Source organism: Carlito syrichta, unplaced genomic scaffold (assembly GCF_000164805.1).
Source record: "Carlito syrichta isolate Samal-C Ts95f unplaced genomic scaffold, Tarsius_syrichta-2.0.1 Scaffold312060, whole genome shotgun sequence".
In the NCBI taxonomy this organism is placed as follows: domain Eukaryota; kingdom Metazoa; phylum Chordata; class Mammalia; order Primates; family Tarsiidae; genus Carlito; species Carlito syrichta.
In genome coordinates this window covers 117892-124282 of record NW_007256156.1, presented here as the reverse complement: position 1 = coordinate 124282, position 6391 = coordinate 117892, and positions in this window count along the sequence as shown.

Genomic DNA, 6391 nt, shown 5'->3' with positions numbered 1-6391 from the left:
TAGAGATGAGGTCTTGCTGCCCAGGCGGGTCTCGAACCCACGGGATCAGGCAATCCACTCGCCTCAGCCTCCCAAAGGTGCGGGATTACAGGCTGAGCCACCGAGCCCGGCTAGATTTCAATTCTTAAATAGCTTCTCCTTAACTACAGGACTAGGCTCCAATTCCTTAGCAGACCTTTTGCCACTCATGCCTGAAATTGTATATTTCAGTAATCAGATGTCTTCTAGTTGCAGTTGACTCTTGAAAAACATAAGTTTGATTTGCACTGGCCCACTTACATGTGGAATTTTTTCAATAAATATATTGAAAAATTATTTGAAGATTTTCAATAACTTGAAAAAACTCAAAAGAGTAATGATGTAGCCTAGAAATATAGAAAAAATCAAGAAAAAGTTAGATATTTTATGAATGCATAAAATATAGAGAAATACTTGTCTATCATTTACACTCATGCAATACACACAGATCTATTATAAAAAGTCAAAATTTATCAAAATTTATGCACACTAACACAGACTGCACATGGTGCCATTCATAGTCCAGAAAACATAAACAAAGGTAAAGATGCAGTATTAAATCATATCTGCATAAAATTAATTGTAGTATGTAATGTACTACTCTAATAATTTTGTAGCCACCTCCTGTTGTTTTTTGTTTTGTTTTGTTTGAGTTGGAGTCTCACTAGTCTCACTCTGTCGCCCAGGCTGGAGTGCAGTGACGTGCTCACAGCCACCCCAGCATCAACCTGCTGGGCTCCAGCAATCCTTCTATCTCAGCCTTCCAAGTAGCTGGAACTACAGGCATATGCTACCATGCCTGTCTAATTTTTACTGTAGAGATGAGGTCTTGCCAAGTTGCCCAAGCTGGTCTCGAACCTGCAGGCTCAGGCAATCCACTTGCCTCAGCCTCCCAAATTGCTGGGATTACAGGTTGAACCACCGAGCCCGGCCCACCTCCTGTTGTTACTGCAGTGAGCTCAAGTGTGTGAATATCTACTTAAAATGCTCCATGATGCTAATTATCTTCATTTGAGTAATTCCTCTCCAGTCAATTATCACAGTAAAAAGTAATCCCTTGCAGTTCTAGCCTGTTTTTCACTGCATTTTAGTGCAAAATCATAAATGTTGACTAACACCACCTAACCCTATAGGAAATGTGACTAGTGATGCTGGAAGTGCTTCCAAGAAGCAGAGAAAAGTCATGACATTACCAGAAAATGTTGACTTGCTTGTTATGTTCTGGAGATTGAGGTCTGCAGTAGCAGATACCTGCCATTTCAAGATAAATGAATCTAGTCTAAGGACCACTGTTAAAAAAAAAAAAAAAGGAAATTCATGAGGCTGTCACTGCTGCTCTGCTAGCAGGCACAAGAGCCTTTCACTTTTTGTAAAAATATCTTTTTGTCTCTTACAGAAAAAGCAGCTTTTATGTGGGTGCAAGATTGCTATAAGAAATGCATACCTGGCTGGGCTCGGTGGCTTAGCCTGTAATCCCAACACTTTGGGAGGCCGAAGTGACTGGACTGCCTGAGCCCATGGGTTCGAGACCAGCCTGGGAAATTTGGCGAGACCTCATCTCTACAATAAATTTTAAAAAATCAACCGGGCATAGTAGTGCATACCTGTGGTTCCAGCTACTTGGAAGGCTGAGGTGGAAAGATTGCCGGAGCCCAGCAGGGCAGTGCCGGGGTGACCATGAGTGTGCCATGGCATTCCAGCCTGGGTGACAGAGTTAGACTCCAACTCAAAAACAACAACAAAAAAAAAACAAAAACAAAAAAGGAAATGCATACCTATAGACTCTCATAGCATTTAAGAAAACGCAGCCATTATATAACAACTTAAAGCAAAAGGAGGGTGAAGTATCTAAAGCTGAAAGAAAAATATAATGCCAGCAAAGGATGGTTTGATAATTTTAGAAATAAATTTGGCTTTTAAAATGTCAAGATAACAGAATAAACAGCTTCTGCCAACCAAGAGTCTTTAGACAAGTTCCCAGACACCATTAAGAAAGTCATTGAGGGGAAAGAGTGTCTGCCTGAACAGATTTTTAATGCAGACAAAAGTGCTCTGTTCTGGAAAAGAAAAAAAAGTGCCACAAAGAACATCTATTTTAGTAAAGAAAAGTGAACACCATGGTTTAAGGTAGGAAGGGATAGGCTAAGTTTACTGTTTTGTGCAAATGCAATCAGGCTTATGATCTTATATATAAAGGTGCTAACACCTGAGCATTGAAGGGAAAACATAAACACCAGCAACCAGTCTTTTGGTGTTACAACAAGAAGTCCTGGACAACAAAAACCTTTTTGTTTGATTAGTTCCATTGATGCTTTGTCTCTGAAGTCAGAAAGTACCTTGCCTGTAAGGGACTGCCTTTTAAAGTCATTTTGATATTGGACAATGCCCCTGGTCACCGAGAGACCCATGAGTTCAACACTGATGGCATCCAAGTGGTCTACTTGCCCTCAAACACAATGTCTCTAATTCAGCCTCTGGATCAGGGGACCATAAGGATCTTTAAGCATCATTACACATAGTACTCTATGGAAAGAATTGTCAATGCTAAGAAAGAGAACACTGATAGAAAGAACATTGTGAATTTGGAGGGATTACACCATTGAAGGTCACATTATTGGTATAGAAAAAGCTGTGAAAGCCATCAAGCCAAAAACAATAAATTTTTCCTGGAGAAAACTGTATCCAGATGTGCATGATTTCAGAGGATTTATGGCAGAGCCAGTCAAGGAAATCACAAATGAGATTGTAAATATGGCAAAAAGGAAGAAGAATGAGGGAGTTCAAGATATGGATCTTGGAGAAATTCAAGAGGTATTAGACACCACACTAGAGAAATTAACACAGATGACTTAATGGAAAAGAATTCTTCGGAAGCAGTGGCATATGATGAGAAAGATACAGAAAAAGCAGTGCCAGGAAACAAATTGACACTGGACAGTCTAACAGAAGAATTCTAATCATGAAGACTATTTTTGACCTCTTTTATTATATAAAGGTCAAAAACAGTCTTCATGATTAGAATTCTTTTAAATTTAAACGATTTCCACATTTCAGAGGTTCTCTCCTTTCAAGATTCTTCTATGATACAGCCACTGAAACTAAAGCAAACTGTGGAGGAATGATTGATGCCATATAGAAACATTTTTAGAGAAACGAAAAAGCAAAAATCTGACAGAAATTATGTCTTTCTGTAAAGTTAAATCAAATGTTCTTGCCTCTCCTGCTTCTCTTGCTACCTCCTCCACCTCTTCCACCTCTGCCACCCTGAGATAGCAAGAGCAACCCCTCCTCTTCCTCCTCCTCCTCCTCCTCAGCATGCTCATTATGAAGAAGTGAGGATGAAGACCTTTATGATGATCCACTTCAGCTTCATGAATAGTAAACATATTTTATCTTTCTTACGATTTCCTTAATACCATTTTCTTTTCTCTTGCATACTTTATTGTAAAAATACCATATGCTATGCATATAACATACAAAATATATGTTAATTGACTGTTTATGTTATCAGGCTTCCCATCAACAGTAGACTATTAGTAGTTAACATTTTGGGGGTGTCAAAACTTATATGCAGATAGTCCACCATGTGGGAAGTTGGCACCCCTAAACCCCACCATATTCAAGGGTCAACTGTACTTGCACACTCCATGGTGCTTAATACCTTGATACCTTTGGTTATATTGTTTTCTTTTCTTAGAAAGCCTCTCCCTTCTTTTTTTCACCTCCCTAATTCTAAGCATTTCTTCAATGTTCAACTCATGTGTCATCTCCATCGGACAATTTTTTTGAATCCTCAGATTGGTTTAAGTGTACCTCAAATGTATGCCTGTGGCATTGCATATGTGTTTTTGCTTTTACCTCTGTCACTAAACCATAAATATCCTGAGGACTGGGACCGTGTCTAATTGACCCTCAATGCCTAGTAGTGTGTCTTACATATGGCGGGTATACTTTTGAACTGAGACAAGTAACTTTTTGTGCCCATGCCTGTGCTTGATGCTTGTAATTCAGGGAAGAATTATTATTTTATTTATTTAATTAATTAATTTATTTATTTTGAGTTGGAGTCTCACTCTGTCACCCAGACTGGAGTGCAGTGGCCGCTCCCGGCCACCGCAGCCTCGACCTGCTGGGCTCCGGCGATCCTTCCATCTCAGCCTTCTGAGTAGCCAGAATTACAGGTGCATGCTAGGGAAGAATTATTGAATGAAGTATTAAAACCATAAGCCAGTAGAGGACATTGGTTATGGAATACATAGTTACAGACAGAATAACTATAATTTAATGCTACAGATTGCTTTGAGTTCATGGAGAAAGTGGCAATCAATTCTCCTTGGAACCAGGCAGTGCCCACTCCTTTTGTTTTGTGTTTACTGTCTTGGGAGCATAGGAATCTCAAAGAGTTCCAATAATCATCAGTCAGTTGATATCTAAATGAATATCATTTTAACTTTAGTGTGATTTCTACTGTTGTCCTTGAAATGTTCATTTCTAGAGTTAAGTAAATCTGGCCCTATTTTGCCTCCCTAGAAATGTATTTTAGAATGTGGAACTAGCAGAAGAAAATGGGAAGTGAGACACAAGTATCTCTAGTACAATAGCTGCTCTACAATAGGTAAGGCCCTTGTTCAGTCATGACAGCCCAATGCTGCTTTCTCCCTCAGCATTACTGTGATCCCCACCATCATGTAATTATCAATTAGCTCCACAGATGGCACAAAAAGTTAATGTTCAGGAGGAAGGGCATTGAGAGGTCAGAGACACTTGTCAGATGGCTAATTGACAGGACTGTGGGAAACTACAGATAACCAGTAAAAGGACATTATAAAGACATTCTGTCCATTTGGGTACATTTTCTGAAAAGGTACTAAATGCCTGTGTCCAGCATGTTCCCAGGCTTGCAGAATGACAACTAAACCAAAGAAGCCCTCTACCAACTGGCTTTTCTAAGAAGAAGGCAGTAGCTAGAGGCTCAGAGTAATAGAGATCATTTAGAGATAATTTGTGACCCACATGCCTCCTTCTAGATAGGACCCTGCTAGAAAGTTCATTGCCATGATGCCTTCAAGAGTTGTGAATGACCACGACTCTTAGAAAAGATGGACAAGCAGCCAACCTGATTAAGCTGACATTGGAGCCTCCACATGAGAAAAGATTGTTTTTCTATGTGCTTTAAATACTATCTAGCTTTCTGCAAAGGATGAATCCAGTGGAACGTGAGAAATTATAACTGTGATTTTAATTCGGGCAATCTGCAGCTGACAAATATGTTCTAAAGTTTTAATGATTTGGTACTGAAAACCATTTTCCCCATAAGTTTAATGGTATACATTAATTCTCAAGTTCCACATCAGCCCATAAAAAACCTACTAATTCTCCAGTGTAGCTGAGTTGTAACAAAATGGGATAACTAGCTATTATGTGTTGAGAGAACCATTAGCTTTGAGGAAAGGATAGAAGAGGTGCTTAAAGCTATTCTTTAGAAAGGTTCGTTTATCAGCAAGCGGGAGAGGAAGGAACTAGGCAATGAAATCAGAGAGGCTGCTGCTGTAGTTCAAGTGAGAGATATTATATGCATATTTTTATATACTTTATATGTAAAATAATATATATAAAAATCCTCCAATGTAGCTGAGTTGTAATAGTATTAGATGGAATTCTGACTTCTGGTTGCTGGGAACCATGTCATACAAAAGGAAAGAGGAGAAGGAGAAGAAAGAAGAGAATTCCACAAAGCCTGCTCTTCTCTTGGAAATAGCCCCGGCTTGCTTGAGGCAAACTTTCAAGCATGCCACATGGTTTCTGAAAAGCATTCACCTCCCATTCTGCACCTTTCCCAGGCATGGCTCTCTTGCCTTTTAGGCTATGTTAAATCCCCCAACTTGACAGTTCCCTAAACTGCTTTAGTCCAGTTCCCCATGGCTTTCAAATGTCCTATTCTCCCTCGTCCTCCATCAAGTTAATATTTTCTTACCGAAGTCCAAAACCTACCTTATCCATCTTAATTCCAAATCTGTTCTGCTTCCTGACTTTCTGAGCTCTGTCAATAGAAATAAAATTTCAATTTAGTTGAGTTCAAAAGCTTGGAGTCTTCTTTGATACTTTTTCCCTTGCTCTATACAGCTTATCAGTCAAATACCTTGTTGATTTAACTTCTGGAAGGTCTTATTATATCAATATTCTTGTTTGGTTTTTCATCAATGTAGGAAATTCTTTTGTTTTTTTTTTTGAGTTGGAGTCTCACTCTGTCGCCGAGACTGGAGTGCAGTGGCCACTCCCGGCCACCGCAGCCTCGACCTGCTGGGCTCCGGCAATCCTTCTGCCTCAACCTTCCAAGTAGATGGAACTACAGGTGCGCGCTACCACGCCCGGC